At 38.7% G+C, this 19,066-nt stretch overlaps 1 protein-coding gene across 1 annotated transcript in view; it reads left to right on the forward strand.

Moving 5' to 3' along the window:
• The first annotated feature begins 639 nt into the window (after nucleotides 1-639).
• Nucleotides 640-19,066, forward strand: part of LOC126158988 (insulin receptor substrate 1) — a 220,438-nt gene continuing 202,011 nt past the window's right edge. The window contains exon 1 of the mRNA XM_049916480.1: nucleotides 640-1,292. The gene's annotated coding sequence lies outside the window, so the exon portion shown is untranslated. The remainder of the gene's footprint in view (nucleotides 1,293-19,066) is intronic.

The raw sequence follows: 19,066 nt of genomic DNA on the forward strand, positions 1-19,066 counted from the left end.
GAAAAACTGGATCATCACAGCAGGTTGACACGATCGTAGCTTTATCGCAGCGTTTGCGTCATACTTTGGAGCTCAGAATTTCGGCCTTAAGCTGCATGAAGTTGCTTGTTATCGGGGACACTACGACACAAATGCTGCTTGTCGCTTTTACCTAAACTAATTCCAATACTGACTTCTTATTTGGCAGAGGGAGCCTTATTTTTGAAGACATGATGTAATGACAACTGCAGACTTGAAGTTGAGTCAGCAAACCTTGTCGACTGAAAATATTATTGTCAGTTCAAAGTCTTCGAGGTTTATAACAGTTTTCCTCTATAATTTCAGTTTCTGTCTGCTAATAAACCTACGGACGTAGCTTCAACACACGCCCGCTTCTTATATTAGGCATGACTACCACGAATTCCAAGAAATCGATGAATGTGTGCATGTATTCTTGGCTCTTGAATGGAAAATCACGAACAGATTCGTATTTATGGCTTCTCTCAGTCTATTTATTGCCGCGAGGTAAACTTAGAATCAGTGTTATAAGAAAAATAATTGATGTTTTGAAGCAATTGTCCCCCTAACAATGGATGACGCATTAATACGCTGGCATGTGGTCACGTGAAGCGCATGCGCAGCGCTTGTTTACAACGACAGCCCGTACACACACATGACCTTTTTCAAGATGGATGTGAAGGAGTATTTTGCTGTAGCGTGTGCAAATGATAGTAGCAAAATGCAAGTCAAGTGGTTATCTTTTTTAGTGGCAGCTAGATTGTGGACAATAGCGTTACTTAGTGAATGTTTTTGATGAAACTGTAAACCCGTAAGACTTAATAACTTGTAGTGAATTATTGATTTTTGTGCTAGCACATTTTTCCCGTCTGTTAATTCATAAAAGTTTGTACGTTGAGTGTTACTTGTGCGACTATAGGACAGACGAAGATAATTTATAATCTGAATAGCTGATTCGTGTGATTGTTCATCGGAGAAAGACGAAGTTTGTGATGATATTACGTTTCATTGACCTCGAATAATAAAGTGTTGGGTATTGCGCATGAGGAACTGCATGCCCTTGGCAAAGCCACTCGTAGCCTATTTTTTTCTCCTGGGTGACGTTTCTGAACAACTTGCCGAAAATAAGTGTAGTGAAATGTTGTCAGTGTGACTGTGACAAATTGTTGTGCAATTTTCTAGTTGAAACAGCGCGGCATTTCGGCGTAAACACGAGTTGCGAGCTGTGACGCGAGGAATGCCAGGGCGCCTGCTGCCCTTAAATGCGCAGTGCTCTCAAGGATTCGTCGTATTTGGTACGTATCACTGTGTTTATGCGTCTTCTCGAACTTACGCTTGAGAAAATGTGCATAGTGATTGGTGTCTTGACGATGTGATGGATTGAAGCAACACCCGTACGCAAATATGTAGGGAATCCTGAAAGCACATGGTTACTACGCTTTTAATTCGCAATTGGAGCACGTTGTACCTAAGCTATTTGACACTTCTGTGCCAAATTGTTTTATTTTTGCTACCCTTACAACAGGAAATGCTTCGCGTGTCCCCGAAATCAGCAGAGTTGTTTATTTTTCAATGCCACGTGCGTTTTTTGGGGTTACGCGTTTTGTTTGGGATGACTTCAGCATGCTTCATAACTTTGAGAGAAACATAATTGCTAGAAAATGTTAATAAAATGTGGTGGGTTATCATGTTTGTAAACATTCGGCATTTTGTTTTATTTTGAAACATGCTTCTGCTGTTTATTGACTATAAGCGAATGGCTTGTTTCAAAGATGATAGCTTTCATAGATACGTCAAGATCAAAAACTTTAGATCTTAACACAACAAGTACAGTATTAAACGCATTTTATTACCGTAATAGCATGAAACAAGTGTAAAAGAATTTGTTTGAAATACTTTGCCTTAACGTATGTCGAGTGGCTGTGTTTTACTTACTGTAATTTTTCGAAATTTTTGTTTTGGAAATGATTCGAAATGTTAAAAACGAAAACGCTGCAGGGATTTTAAACGTCAGAAACAGCATACTTATTTCTGAAACATACCCTTGCTTGATAACAGTAGCTGCCTGACTTACGCATTCATGTTATTCTACATTTTGTTTTCGTTTCGTTGTGGTATCCGCCAATTTACACACAGTAAATTATTTTCAGATTATTGCCATCGTAATAATTGGAGATGTTCTCTCTTGTCATCACTCTAAATGAAACCAAAATAAAGAAAAGATAATCCTGGACTGTTCTCTCCCCATTACATTTTTCCTGATTACATATTTCACTGTGTGTCTTGACATTAATCTTTAGACATGCTTAATGACTTAGTAATGAGTGCAGCCCTTAATGAATGAATTGATTCAATATTCATTTTCTCAGATTGAATACATACAATTTAGGTAATGAACATTTCTTGTAACTTTTGTTGTCAACTTCTACATTTGGAAGAGGGTAATGATTTGGAAATTCAAAGCCAACCATAGTTTACACCCTGTTATTTGTAAGACTATTTATGCTAAGAGCATAGTACATACTGCAAATTCAGTGTTGTGTGCATTTCGTATTGTAGGGTTGACCCTATGAATCAATTAGGAAGAAATTAGATGAGTTCTGAAGTTGTACTGCCTTATCATTTGTAAGTGTATGATCAATGAGGACTGTGTATTTTTAACTTGTTTGAAGAATAGAGGATTGACAGATAAATTTGCATCATGACATTTGTCATGCCATCCATAATTAGTACAAGTTGTCTGCTGTTACTTGAGAAAATCATATATGTAGGCTTATGGTTATGTTTCACAGATACAGATTAATTAATTATTTACATCCAGTATGGTTAATAGTTCTTTTATGTTAACATTTAATTAAATAAACATAGTATGACATTTCTTATTAAATGCTCACATGTTTATGTTTGAGTGTGCTTGTTTGTGATGCTTTAGTGTTCTCCATCTGCATCTAAACTCTGCAAAGCACTGCGAAGTGCTTGTATTAGGACCATGCATTATGTGATATCTATTTTATGAATGCCTGTTTTGCAAAGCAGTAAGGAATTATGGACTTAGGTTCCCACAGTGAGTAACACCCTTGTCCCCTCACCCCCAATATAAATACCTAGCTGATTTTGAGAGAAAAGGGAATGGATGTGCCACGGTGTGATGCATCTCATCCAGTCTGGTAATTTTTTGTCTTTGCTGCAGCTATAATTTGATTTGTAGGTTTCAGTGTAGATTGCCCTGTGTACCACATAACTATGTATTACATCATGTGATCTACACTGAATTTACAAATTGTGTCCAAAAAAGCCTCTGCACTTATATAATGATCATGTGTTGTCATTTGGCATTTATCATTGTTCAGTGTGGAAGGAAGAAATTTGGTTTGTTGTGTTTTCCATTTGTGATGTCATTTACAATTTTGTTGCCTACATGTCGTGGAAAGTTGATGTTTTTACATTTCAGAATGGATGTATTTGTGTAACTTACTGAGCTGATGCAGTTTTTCACAAAGCGCGTTATACTCCTGTTATCATACATATACTCTAATTATGGATGATGGTAATAGTAGTGTTGCACAGATTGTAAACACACACATCAATAGGGTCTCTGTTTGTGATTACAGAATCAGCCAGACACACAGGTTGGATTGCTGTAGAATTATTGTATGTTTTATTACTATGGGCAAGTCATGCCAGTGAACTGTTAAGGATTTAGAGTAGGCTCTATAACAAAAGATCAAAAACTCAGAAAGATACTTTTTGGGTAGTAAATTAATTGAATCCCTCAAGAACCTGATTAAGAAGATAATCCAATGTTATTGAGTTACCTAATTGTGTGAATGAAGTTGTATATTTGCTTCTCCTGCTTTGTTGCCAAAAATTTAGTAAACATACACTCATTTTTTCTTCAGTTGCATGTAACATGACGCTTCAGAACTAACAGTACTTACAAGATTTCAACCAAGAAATTATTTAACATTTTGGTTTACTGATACAGCTAAGGGGCTAATTCGAATGTTCAGTACCACTCCTCGCTTTTGAGCTGTGACAATTTGTATATGATGCTAAGCTTGTAAACTTCCAGATGTTAAATATTAATTACGGTTGTCTCAGTAACTGCAGAAAAGTGTGATTGCAATTTACACAAGATGTGACTTATATGTGCAATTTATGCTTATTTTGAATTGTTGGTAAACAGATTTTGTTTTTGAAACATTCCTTTTAGTGGCTGAAAGTTGTTTTTTTCTTGTAACTGTTTGATGTATGTATCCTTTCTTTTATTTGTATGGTATATTCACTTGTTTTTCATATTGTATTTAATATGCGCTATAAGGCTTGTTTGATTAGTTGGTTATTTTTGTTGTGATTGTGATGTGTTATTTCTTGCAACATGAATCCAATATTAATCTTCAATAGTTGAATGAAGTAGTGTGTGTTGGGGTATGTTAAATTAGCCATTAAATTTTTGCAGATGTTGAGTGATGGGGAATATTTTAAATGTCACACATTCCAATGGATACATGTGGAAGTGCCTTAGGGATAACTTGTGGGTGTCCATCAGATGCGGAACTTGGGTTTAGAGGTTGAGATTCAGTGCTTAAGTGTTATTATGTTGACATACTGTTTTTGTTATCAGCCATCAGTGACATACGTCTTCCATGAAATGGGTGTTTCTGCAAGCACAGTAATTGATTTGTTTTCATTCTGCAGAGATGTGTGTGGAAAATTCATTAAGTATCGGGGATAATTTTTTTTTCTTTTTTTGGAGGGGGGGGGGGGGGGTTGTGATACTAGAAATAGATGAGTTGAGCTTCAGTAAGAAGAAGAGTGGTAGGAGGCATATAGTTGTTGGTAATTGGGTTTCTTTAGCAGCTGTTTGTGGTGGGGATTGTTATGATGATTAACTGTAGTAAGGGTGTCTTTATTTCATAGTAGAAGAGTATGTAGCAGAGGAGTATAGTATCATGTCAAATGGGTTCGCTTCATATAAGGCTGCGAGGCTGGGGCCAATAATCGTACTATTGTGGGAGGGGCAGTATTCCATTTACATGCTCACTTGATATATTTTGGTTTTGTATTTTTCATGTTTTTATTAAGTTAATGAGAAAAACGTATTAGAATTTTTGTAATAGTATCTGCCTTTCAAGTTTAGCTATAATGCCAGCTCAAATGATTTTATTTCGATTCTAGTTAAATTTTGCTTGCTCATATTGTGTCTTTTTTATTTTTTTAAAAACTGTTATATCTGTCATTGCTGCTTTTCGTGTATTTCTTTTTTAATGTAATTTTGCATTTGTTGTGTTAGAGTTAAATTTTTGCCCTCCCAGAACCCCAAGTTTCCTGTAGTAGTCACAGTAGGTAGGTTCAGTATTTATTATAAAGAATTTGTACAACTATATTTCATGTTTATATTTTCACACAATGGAAACATTTAAGTTTATTTGTTGCCATTTTGAAATCATGTGTATTACATCTTGGGGCCTAGCCCCATGTCATTGGTAATAGCTGATGACTGGTATCAAATACCCTGGTTTGTCACAAGCAAAGAATTGTTTGAAAATATTTTTCATCATCTTATCCCATCCTTCTCTGGCTCTGGAGCCACAGGGTTGTGAGTGATTTCCCAGTTCTTAGAGAGTCCTGTTTCCTCTGCAACTTTATATTTTTTCTCACTTAATTTAACACTTAAGTTATAAGACAGTTAAGTGTTATAATAGGGGCCCTTCATCTGGAGGAAATAGGGGAGTTCGTCTAGTAAACAGTTTAACCATTAGATAGGATGTTCATTTAGAACCACACCACTTGAGAGACAGAACAAGGTGTTATAGGCCAAGACAGCAGTCTGTATAAGTGAAAATGTAAATGTTTGTTTGTACAAAATTGTAAATCTCTTAAAGCTTTTACTGATTGCTTTGAAATTTTGACACAACGTTGCTTTCGAATACACTCATGTTTTTGTATACGTACTGGAACGCCATAGAGTGTATCTCTCTCTCTCTCTCTCTCTCTCTCTCTCTCTCTCTCTCTCTCTATCTCACACACACACACTGTGTGTGTGTGTGTTTTGTACAAAAGGGATACATTGTTAGCAAAAATCTCTTGTTCGTTTGAACAAAATTATAAATCTCCGGAGGTTCTTCACCAATTCTTTTGAAATTTTCACTCAGCAATACATTCAAATATACAAGTTTTTATATACCTCTGGAGCAATATATATATATATATATATATATATATATATATATATATATACCAAACGAAAGCGCTGGCACGACACACAAACATACACACAAAATTCTAGCTTTCGCAACCGATGGTTGCCTCGTCAGGAAAGAGGGAAGGAGAGGGAAAGACGAAAGGATTTGGGTTTTAAGGGAGGGGTAAGGAGTCATTCCAATCCCGGGAGCGGAAAGACTTACCTTGGGGGGAAAAAAGGACGGGTATACACTCACACACACACACACATATCCATCGACACATATACAGACACAAGCAGACTTATTCAAAGGCAAAGAGTTTGGGCAGAGATGTCAGTCGAGGCGGAAGTGCAGAGGCAAAGATGTTGTTGAATGACAGGTGAGGTATGAGTGGCGGTAACTTGAAATTAGCGGAGATTGAGGCCTGGTGGATAACGGGAAGAGAGGATATATTGAAGAGTAAGTTCCAATCTCCGGAGTTCGGATAGGTTGGTGTTAGTGGGAAGTATCCAGATAACCCGGACAGTGTAACACTGTGCCAAGATGTGCTGGCCATGCACCAAGGCTTGTTTAGCCATAGGGTGATTCTCATTACCAACAAACACTGTCTGCCTGTGTCCATTCATGCGAATGGACAGTTTGTTGCTGGTCATTCCCACATAGAATGCATCACAGTGTAGGCAGGTCAGTTGGTAAATCACGTGGGTGCTTTCACACGTGGCTCTGCCTTTGATCGTGTACACCTTCCGGGTTACAGGACTGGAGTAGGTGGTGGTGGGAGGGTGCATGGGACAGGTTTTACACCGGGGGCAGTTACAAGGGTAGGAGCCAGAGGGTAGGGAAGCAAATAACCAGAGCCACTTCCGCATCCTCCCAAACCCAGAACCTCCCACAGAAGAACCACAAAAGTGCCCCACTTGTGACAGGATACTTTCCGGGACTGGATCAGACTTTGAATGTGGCTCTCCAGCAGGGATACGACTTCCTCAAATCCTGCCCTGAAATGAGATCCATCCTTCATAAAATCCTCCCCACTCAACCAAGAGTGTCTTTCCGTCGTCCACCTAACCTTCGTAACCTCTTAGTTCATCCCTATGAAATCCCCAGACCACCTTCCCTACCCTCTGGCTCCTACCCTTGTAACCGCCCCCAGTGTAAAACCTGTCCCATGCACCCTCCCACCACCACCTACTCCAGTCCTGTAACCCGGAAGGTGTACACGATCAAAGGCAGAGCCACGTGTGAAAGCACCCACGTGATCTACCAACTGACCTGCCTACACTGTGACGAATTCTATGTGGGAATGACCAGCAACAAACTGTCCATTCGCATGAATTGACACAGGCAGACAGTGTTTGTTGGTAATGAGGATCACCCTGTGGCTAAACATGCCTTGGTGCACGGCCAGCACATCTTGGCACAGTGTTACACCGTCCGGGTTATCTGGATACTTCCCACTAACACCAACCTATCCGAATCCAGAGATTGGAACTTGCTCTTCAATATATCCTCTCTTCCAGTTATCCACCAGGCCTCAATCTCCGCTAATTTCAAGTTGCCGCCACTCATACCTCACCTGTCATTCAACAACATCTTTGCCCCTGCACTTCCGCCTCGACTGACATCTCTGCCCAAACTCTTTGCCTCTGTATATGTCTGCTTGTGCCTGTATATGTGTGGATGGATATGTGTGTGTGTGTGCGAGTGTATACCCGTCCTTTTTTCCCCTAAGGTAAGTCTTTCCGCTCCCAGGATTGGAATGACTCCTTACCCTCTCCCTTAAAACCCAAATCCTTTCGTTTTTCTCTCTCCTTCCCTCTTTCCTGACGAGGCAACCGTTGGTTGCGAAAGCTAGAATTTTGTGTGTATGTTTGTGTGTCTATCGACGTGCCAGCCCTTTCGTTTGGTAAGTCAAATCATCTTTTTTTTTTAGATATATTTTTTCCCACGTGGAATGTTTCCTTCTATATATATATATATATATATATATATATATATATATATATATATTAGAGGGAAACATTCCACGTGGGAAAAATATATTTAAAAAGAAAGATGATGAAACTTACCGAACAAAAGCGCTGGCAGGTCGATAGACACACAAACAAACACACAAAATTCAAGCTTTCGCAACCAACGGTTGCCTCGTCAGGAAAGAGGGAAGGAGAAGGAAAGACAGTCTTTCCTTCTCCTTCCCTCTTTCCTGACGAGGCAACCGTTGGTTGCGAAAGCTTGAATTTTGTGTGTATGTTTGTGTTTGTTTGTGTGTCTATCGACCTGCCAGCGCTTTTGTTCGGTAAGTCTCATCATCTTTCTTTTAAAAAAAAAAAATATATATATATATATATATAAACAAAGATGATGTGACTTACCAAATGAAAGTGCTGGCAGGTCGACAGACACACAAACATACACACAAAATTCCAGCTTTCGCAACAAACTGTTGCCTCATCAGGAAAGAGGGAAGGAGAGGGAAAGACGAAAGGATGTGGGTTTTAAGGGAGAGGGTAAGGAGTCATTCCAGTCCCGGGAGCGGAAAGACTTACCCTAGGGGGAAAAAGGGACGGGTATACACTCGCGCACACACACACATATCCATCCACACATATACAGACACAAGCAGACATATTTAAAGACAAAGAGTTTAAAGAGAATAGAAGCTTTTGAAATGTGGTGCTGCAGAAGAATGCTGAAGATTAGATGGGTAGATCAATGGGGAGGTTTTGAATATAATTGGGGAGAAGAGAAGTTTGTGGCACAACTTGACAAGAAGAAGGGACCAGTTGGTAGGACATGTGTTGAGGCATCAAGGGATCACCGATTTAGTATTGGAGGGCAGCGTGGAGGGTAAAAATCGTAGAGGGAGACCAAGAGATTAATACACTAAGCAGATTCAGAAGGATGTAGGTTGCAGTAGGTACTGGGAGATGAAGAAGCTTGCACAGGATAGAGTAGCATGGAGAGCTGCATCAAACTAGTCTCAGGACTGAAGACCACAACAACAACAACAACAACAACAACAACAACAACATGTATGAGGGATAGACACTTGGTCCAACCGTCCTGCAGCTTTTTTGTTCCATCAGCAAAGTAGGTTCTGTCAGACTCTGCAAAATACTCGCTGACTGCAATGATCGTTTCCTCATTTGATGAAACTTTCTTCCCAGGAAGCTAAAGTTTTTAGTTAGGGAACAGGAAGAAGTCATTTTGGGCTAAGTCTGGTGAATAGGGTGGGTGAAGAACCAATTAAAAGCCCAATGCCAAATGCATTGTTATTGCTGATATGTGGGATGCATTATCATGGTTAAAGAGCTCTTTCATGTGTGCCAAACTCGCTCTTTTTTCAGCCATTGAACGATTCAAATGATCCAACAATGGAGCATAATAGGATAGGTTCTGCCTTTTTCTAAGTATTCTCTGACGATTATTCCTTTGACCGCATTTAAATTCATTAATCCAAAAGTAAATGGTCTTCAGTGATGGTGCAAGATCCTGTCTGAGCTTCATCCAATTCTGTCTTGATTTATGCAACACTGCAACCCTTCAAATGAAAATGTTTAATAACAGCATAAAGTTTGGACCGAGCAAGGTGACATGGTGGTTAGAACACTGGACTCGCATTCATCAGGACGACAGTTCAAACCTACGTCCGGCAATCGTGATTTAGGTTTTCTGTAATTTCCAAATCGCTTCAGGTAAATGCTGGGAGGATTCCTCTGAAAGGGCATGGCAGATTTCCTTCCCCATCCTTCCCTGATCCACTGAGATTGATGATCTCACTGTTCGGTCCCCTCTCCCAAATTATCCATCCAGTCATAAAACTTCATTTTCTCTGTTTTCAGTAACATTTGATACAAAGAGCAGTTTACAAGATGGTTGTCAACATTAAACTGCACACTTTCATGAAGGCACAACAAAAATGCTCCATTTTCTCATGAAAATTTACCAGACTTAGCAAACCACTTTTGTAAAAATGTAAATGTTCCTTTGTTTCAATATTTTAAATGTATGAAAGTTCTTCACTGATTCCTTTGAAATGTTTACAGAACATTGCATTTGTATGTGTGTGTGTTTTTATATACCTGTTTTAATATATATACAATAAATAAATTAATATGTAATGTATAAAGGGGAAACATTATTACCAAAAATCTCGAAGTTCTTGACCAATTTACTTCAACTTTACTGTAATGAAAATTGGACAGGCGTAGACCATATATTTTTAATTCATAAATATATCTGTAATCTACAAAGGGGAAACATTCGTACCAAAAATCTCAAAATGTACTCAACCTATCCATATATATTAGCAAACAGGAAATTTGTATTTATTGCTTATCAGTTTATGGTTAGAATACTATTACAGAATCTGAATTTGCAATAACAATAAACAAGGACTAAGGTCCGCCAAATGATATGGTAGGAGAGGGTGAGGAGAAGATTGACGGAGAGAAGCGTGCAGGAGGAGATGGGAGAGAAGAACAGAGAGAGGAAAAGAGGGTAGGGGGAGGAGGAGATAGAGAGAGGGTTGAGGAGTTGATGGACAGAGAGAAGGGCCAGAAGAAGATCAGGGCATACAGTGAAACTGCCTTTTTACTATTTTCAGCAGACTGGCCCAAAAAGTGTAAAATGTTATAAGGAGTAAAATACAGAAAAGCACCGGAAACACAACAAGCAGAAATGAAGCAATTCCTCTTACAGTCATCCTCTTTATATTGTTCAAAATATGAAATTAAAACAATTTAGATTTTTCCTTCTTTAAAAAAGAACAAATAGTTAACTGTTTTTGCTTCTTTCTTACAGCAGTTAGGTCTACTTGTCTCTCCACAGAACAGGGAAGCAAAAGTCTTTCTTGAATCCACATTAAAAATATTTTCATGTTCTAATATGAGACTCATCATTCATAATCATTCTAAAATTATGATAACACAATATTGGATAAAACACTAAAGTTGGTAGTCTTCGTAAACAGAGAACAATAGGCAAGAAATCCATAACTATGTTACCAACAAGAAGATCACTTGGTTCAAGGGCATCAGAGCAACTTGAGGAGAAATGTTTCATGTCTGACATCAGGTCATATGAACCTAAGACTCTGTGCCTAGTAGGGATCAGCATATTTCATGCGGAAGTAACAACAATTTGTGAAAGCCCACTTAGAGATGGCTGTCTTCAAAAGTGGTGTTTATTTGTATAAATTACTGTGAAATTAAATTAAAGCTGTTGTAATACAGTGCAGCAAGTGGAAGCAAGGTTACTACGAGAGTCGCTATGGTCAGATCATGATTATCTTTAAGTCAGTGACTCAACATACTTTCCCACCTTTCTGATCTCTGCAAACCTATAATGCAGGTGGCTGTGGCCCAACACACCGACAGTGAAAATCTTCGTAACTGTGCTAAAGCTCCATTACATGATCTGTAACTTTGTGTGTAGTCCACATTTTCTGCTTTGTTCCAAGGCTGACTTTGAGCAGGAATATGATGCATTTTTTGCGGAAATCTTTGTGAAACTCGGTGTTATAGGTTGCGATAATGTCAGAGAAAACTTAACATGTGGGAAATGTTGTAAAACAGAATTGTTAATCACAGGAAAGCATTCTATTGAGGGGATAGGACTTATGTTGTGGCTGACAAAAATGAATGTAAAATGTAGAAATGGAGTTTCACTGTTTGTCCAATTCTCGTACATTTTAGATATGTACGCTGTCTCTTTCTTTTCCATTTACCCAGATTGAGCCACAGCAACACATGGCCACGAACACTATATTTGAAATGAAATACCAATGAACAAATAGATTTGAAAACACCTGCTGTTGAAAGTGGCATGAAGAGCAGCTGATAATTCGTGAAATAAGAGAAAGAAACCTAGGTGTGACGTGCTGCACAGGGACAAACCCTTACAAAAATGGGGCCTTCCTCCCACAGAAGCTATTCTTCTATAATATAAGATAACGAATCGGGTATTAGAAGTTACTGATAACCGTATGTCCACCTTGATGGGTGACATAATGGTGTGATGTCTGACAACATACACATGCAAGTAGAGCCTATGCATAAAAAGATTCCAGAATCAAGGATTGCTTTGTATGTGGGAAGAGATCGCAAGGTGAACCAAAATGATTTACACAAGGAATTCGTAAACCTGTGTGAGTGAAGATAGACAAAGCAGGATTGCATGACAGTAAAATAAACAAATAATTTGCAGTTGTACTCTTGAGTTTAGCTGCTTTGTTGACTGCAACTCAAAGAGGGGGCCAATCAAATTGGGGTTATTGATAATTTTTAGTTTTGTACTATCATGTAAGATGAACATTGTATCGCTTATTGTTTGAAATGTTTAGTGTAACTCTTTTAAAGTCAGTACCACCATTGGACTGTTTTTTATTTGCAGTGTTACATTTACATGATCATGATTTCGGCTTCAAAGTGCTATATCAAGTGTTTTAAGTGTTATACAGTGGCTAAGATGGCATACTGTCGTATTTAAAATACGCTATTAGACACATTGTCTAAGGGTCGATATTTCTGGTATAGCGTACTGCTTTGTTTTATCACAGAGTATACCATCTTGACTCAAGCCGAAATCATGATCATCTAAATGTAACACTGCAAATAAAAAACAGTCTAATGGTGGTACTGACTTTAAAGAAATATATTATGACTATGGCCCCACATTATGAAAAAAATTGTTTAGTGTAACTGTTTACACTTATGCATTAGTTTGGGATTGGTTGTCGTCGTGTGACTAAGGTCTCAGATGATACCATTGTCATGCTTGCAATGGAAGTGTAAAAAAGAGAGAGCCATTTCTGAACTGAAGAAGAATGAGAGGTCAAGAACAATTTTAGAACAGCTCAAGAGATGTGATCTATGGCTTAGTTGGAGGGGCTCTTCTACTTCTGCATGTGTTGCTCATATACATAATTTAGAAACTGGGTTTGCTTCCAAGAAAATTGTTTGATGACTGTGTGGTTCAAGAGTGCATCTTTAGGAGGTAATTGTTCATGAGTTTCATTATTATCCTCTTGGCAGGAGGATGGCAATTGGTAAGCACCCATATGAGCTCAAAGTCTCCATCATGCTCATTTCTTGAAATGTGTATAGGAGGAAGCAATGTTTTGCAAGAGCTTTCTGTAAACATTTGCTCAGAATTTTAACAATACTAGTAAACCTTTGTGTGATGTACAATGCTGCTTTTGTGACATATGCCACTGGAGTTTGAAGAGCATCTCCATGCTACTCTCATAGTTACTGAATACAATTGTGAAACGAAGCTGTTCTTCCTTGTGTCTACTGTGTCAAATCTACCTGTAGGAGTCTCATACTGTGGAACCATATGTGAGGGTAGAATCAGCAAGGGTTTTGTTCATTAAGTAGTAGCAGAACATTAAATGATTTCCTACTATCAAAAGAAAATAAAGATTTAAAGGTAGAAACCTTAAATAGATAGATATTCAAAGAATAGCAGGAACCGTGAAGTCTGTAGAGCAGTTAAGAAATAGTATGTGTGAAGCTGTTTGGGTACTGACAAAGTTTCACCAAACCCTGAACTTTAGCAGTCACTGCTTCCTGCAGAGATTTCATTAATGTAGACTTTCCAAACTGAAATAATACTGATGATCAATATTGGAGAGGAACGCTTATTTTGAAGCCTTAAAAATCTGTCAGGCTCCACCATTTTCATGTTTTGCATTATACATTTGAAAACTGCTGCAATTCCTATATAGACTTGAAACTGACACACATACTTATACATGCAATTGCACAAACGAGAAGATAAGCAACAAATACAGCACAAATCATAGTTCCTTCCCTGTACAGCAGTGGAGCAGTCTGCCCCCAATCACAAAGCACTGTGATGCCCTTGCTGAACAAAATATATTTATTTTCAGAGCCATCACATTGTTCTCCACTTTTCTTGTCTCACAAGTCATAATATTACTGAAAGAAGACTAGACAAATTGGCATTCCTGAGGGAAAGAGCAGGTTCTTCAACCTTTAAAGTCTCCTCACCTTGACAGTATCATGGGTGCAAGATTGAAATGAAATAAACAATATTCCAGTTTACAGTAAAATGTAAGTGTGTCCAGGGTAGTGGTAAATAAGAATAATTGAACACTTCTGGTATGCAAAAAGCAACAGTGTAGACGTGTGCAAGGAAATATGGTGGCACGTACACATATTAAGGGACTTAAAAGAGCTCCAGAATAGGTTTGGAGGTTGCCTGCCAAAAATGTCGTCTCAAAACAGGTGATAGAAATGATTTGAAGGAAAGTGGAAAAAATCATGTTTTAAATGAGCAGTGTAACTGAATCAGTGATAATCAAATTGATACATGTTTTCCTGAAAATATTATTTGAAGAATGTAGTTAAAAGAAAAATCTTTTCTCTAAACATGTCATAGTCAATGTAGGAAATAGTGTACTGTTAGCTCTCACATTGTAAAGAATAAAAATTGTAAGGTGTGTTTTAAGTTGAAAACAAAATTGTGTTAAAACTTATTTCTATATGGTTATTCATGTATGCCAGACCATACATGCTGTCATGTTGAAGTCCATATTTTATTGTTAGATTCAGTGTTTACTGATTACTGAACACAATTTGGCCAAGGACTAGCTGCTTAGGCAATCTGAAATTCTACAGAGTTTTTTTGAGATCACTTCCCAGGCAATAAAACTCATATGCTTTTAGCTGTTTAAAAGCTCACTCTACAAGGGGAAGGGGGAGGGGGGCAAGTATTCATCATAATCGTATGACTGTAGTGCTGAACACTCATTTGCACCTTGGCAATACTCTGAACTATGTTCTTTGGCATCCTCACTGCGACATGACCAACTGGATTCTCGACTTGGTGAATTTCCTCCAACATTAATTCCTTCCATTCTTGGTGTAAACAATGTGTACACTCAACCTCGTTTAATTTGCAAGTTGTACACAGACGAAAGCACTCAATGTCAGGACACCTGGAATCGGCAAATGTTGTCATACCTGAAAAAGATTTCAGTTGTTCATGTTGTATCGATGTGCCCCGTACATGCCTGCAAGGATCCTTTTGAAGATTTCCTGACAGTGATGAGTGATGTTATAAAATACATAAAAGACCTTGATATCCATATATAGCTGTTGTAATTTGTGTTATTTTATGCTGGAGAGCTGTGCTTAAATGTTGACGTGTAGTAGTTTTGTAATATTTGTATGTGTATTGCCATATGATAAATAAATGGCACTATATATATATAGGCCCCTAAAGATAACGTGTCAAATTATAGACATAAAAATCACTGTGTAAAGGTTACACATGCCACACCACAGACCTATCATTTAGCTCCCAGTCTTTATTGCAAACAAAGTGTAATTAGTGATAAATTTTCACAAATGATCAACGCAGTGAATACCTTGCCTAAAGTATAGGAGTTTCTTACCCAGATCCATATTTAATGTTTTATTTGTTTACTTTCGTTGTTCTTAAATACAAACTTGCTAACTTCTGTCTTTACTAAGAGAGAATTCACAATTTTCATAAAAGATATTGTTTGATATCACCACCATATTTTAGAATGCAGAATGATGACAAAATCAATTTTTCTTTTCTTTCTTTTCTCTTTTCTCCCCAGAGACGGACAGAATACATCGCCGCATTGCTAGTGTGCTCTCCATCTATTGTCACTTCAGTTCAAGGCCGAGAGCTGAGGTGATTGTTCATGTGACCAATATTGTTTGTGGTTCACATTTGTTCACATTTCTTCATTCTGCCAGAAATAATAGTTTTCTGATATTACCCCTGTAATTTGTGTATTCCAGTCAATTGCAGAAACCAGTAAAACACTGATTCCAAAATTCTAAGTCTGTAAAGTGACAAAAAGATCATAAGGATTGAGTTTGGGAAATTTGAAAAATTAATTTTGTGTAGATGTTAATTGGAAGTTACGGTATACCTCTAAACAAATTCAGAGGAGACTGATTGTTGAAGAGATGATACTGTTTCAGGCAGAGCAAGATGATACTGTACCAGAAACAGCCATAAGTCACTCAATAAGTCTGACATCTTCAAACATGAAGTGAATGAGCTGTGTACAAATAGATAGTCTCTGTTTTTCATGTACCAATGTTGGACCATGTGAGACTTGATTGTGCCCCACAATGATTTGTGTAGCATGGTAAGGTTCAGGCTTTGTGGTGGCCATTTCAATGGAGCTGAACCAGCAGCCTCAAAATTGTTCATCGAGGAACTCTCATACACAAATACAACAATGTGATTGCTGTAATCAGACTATATCCACAATTCCTGTTTCTTTGAGCTTAGGTATTAACCATGTTTGCAAATGCAACATGTCCAAATAAGAATTTCTGGTCATTTATCCTTAAAATATGAGTCCAACATGTATTACGATGACATCCCGGACCACGATCATAACAAGAGGCAGGTTTGTTTCCAACTCTTGTACATAATGAGGATTTTATTTAGACCAGAAAATCATAGTACCTTTGTGTGGACTGTGATATATCTCACTTTCTTAAAAAAAATGTGCCAACAAAGCATGGCAGACTGTAACTTGCTGTTCTGCATCTTGTTAGATAAATCATACACAAACATTGGTCGTAACCCTTTTATTTTCTTCGAAATGTCTTCCACGAATGGCATCCTTTAACATGTTTGTCCTTGCGAATGACAACATCATCTGCTGCACCATGTCGTGTGACAACCGTGAATGATCTTCCTGACCGCTGCAAATCGTGGAACTCCCTCGAACTGCCTTCTGGTGACCTCACCCTCCTTGCCCAGCGACTAACTGTATTTTTGTCAACAGCAGATGCTCCATAGACTTTGCACAAGTGTTAGTGAATATTCCCCCACAGTTTCTTTCTCTGCAGTGAGAAAGTCAATGATGGCACATTGCTTGTAACCTACATCACCTACAGATGCCATTTTGATACTGTCCTGCAGCTACACTATCAGTCGGAAGTAAGGGAAACATGGTGCACTCATTCAGGAGACTTCAAGTAATGCATACGTAATGTTTCACATTCATAGCATTGTTTTCGGCAAAGAAAAAAAAATGTGGTGCATTACTTTCTGGGCAATCCTCCTACAGTCGTATAGCATGATTGGCAGGGAGTACCTCGAAAGCCTCCTTCTTGCAACTAGGTACCACTTCGGTGACCTGCATGCTCTTAACCTACTCCAGTAATCCTACTGAGGAAAGGGAACAAACAGTTTAACATGGAATCTGAGTTGCATGAATGTGAAGAAGGTCATGGTACACTGTGTGATCAAAAGTATCCAGACACCACCAAAACATACGTTTTTCATATTAGGTGCATTGTGATGTCACCTTCTGCCAGGTAATCCATATCCGCAACTTCAGTAGTCATTAGACATCGTGAAAGAGCAGAACGGGGTGCTCCGTGGAACTCACAGACTTCGAATGTGGTCAGGTGATTGGGTGTCACTTGTGTCATATGTCTGTACGGGATATTTCCATACTCCTAAACATCCCTAGGTCCACTGTTTCCAATGTCATAGGAAACGTGAAGGGACACGTACAGCACAAAAGCATACAGGCTGACCTCGTCTGTTGACTGACAGAGACCACCAACAGTTGCGGAGGGTCGTAATGTGTAATAGGCAGACATCATCCAGATCACCACACAGCAATTCCAGACTGCATCAGGATCCACTGCAAGAGCTATGACAGTTAGGCGGGAGGTGAGAAAATTTGGATTTGATGGTAGAGCGGCTGCTCATAAGCCACACATCACGCTGGTAAATGACAAACGATGCCTCGTTTGGTGTAAGGAGTGTAAACATTGGACAATTGAACAGTGGGAAAACATTGTGTGGAGTGACGAATCACAGAACACAATGTTGCGATCCGATGGCAGGATGTGGGTATGGCGAATGCCCGGTGAACGTCATCTGCCAGCGTGTGTAGTGCAAACAGTAAAATTCGGAGGTGGTGGTGTTATGGCGTGGTCTTGTTTTTCATGGAGGGGGCTTGCACCCCTTGTTGTTTGTGCGGCACTATCACAGCACAGGTCTACATTGATGTTTTAAGCACCTTCTTGCTTCCCAATGGTAAAGAGCAATTCGGAGATGGCGATTGCTTCTTGCAACACGATCGAGCACCTGTTCAAATGCATGGCCTATGGCGGAGTGGTTACATGGCAATAACATCCCTGTAATGGACTGGCCTGCAGAGAGCCGTGACCTGAATCCTGTAGAACACCTTTGGGATGTTTAGGAATGCTGACTTTGTGCCAGACCTCACCAACTGACATCAATACCTCACCTCAGTGCAGCACTCCGTGAAGAATGGACTGCCATTCCCCAAGAAACCTTCAAACGCCTGATTGAATGTGTGCCTGCGATAATGGAAGCTGCCATCACGGCTAAGGGTGGGTCAACATCATATTGAACTCCAGCATTACTGATGGAGGGCGCCACAAACATTTAAGTCATTTTCAGCCAGGTGTCCGGATACTTTTGATCCCATAGTGTTTGTCAAAAATGGGAAGAACTTTACAGGATGTGAAAGAAGAAACTATGGTAGAAGTATGTAGTCATCTTATCGTGAAGCTGGAATTTTAACATTTCTTAAACACTACTGGTATTGAAATCTCTCCTGAATTGTGGAACAAGTGTAAGAACAGTATGCAACAAAAAGTTAAACATAACAAATGAATATTATGGAAATGTTCATTAAAAGTAGAGCAGTAACTGTACAAATAACAGTAGGCCTATAGGGCATTTGACTGGATTAATTACAGGACACTATCCATCTTAGCATATTTCTCTGACATACGAATTTATCAAAAATCCAAACAAAGGAGAAACTGAGTGGTTTATTGAGTCAGACCACTTTGAATTTATTAGATGTATGG

This window comes from Schistocerca cancellata, chromosome 2 (assembly GCF_023864275.1).
Source record: "Schistocerca cancellata isolate TAMUIC-IGC-003103 chromosome 2, iqSchCanc2.1, whole genome shotgun sequence".
NCBI classification, from domain to species: domain Eukaryota; kingdom Metazoa; phylum Arthropoda; class Insecta; order Orthoptera; family Acrididae; genus Schistocerca; species Schistocerca cancellata.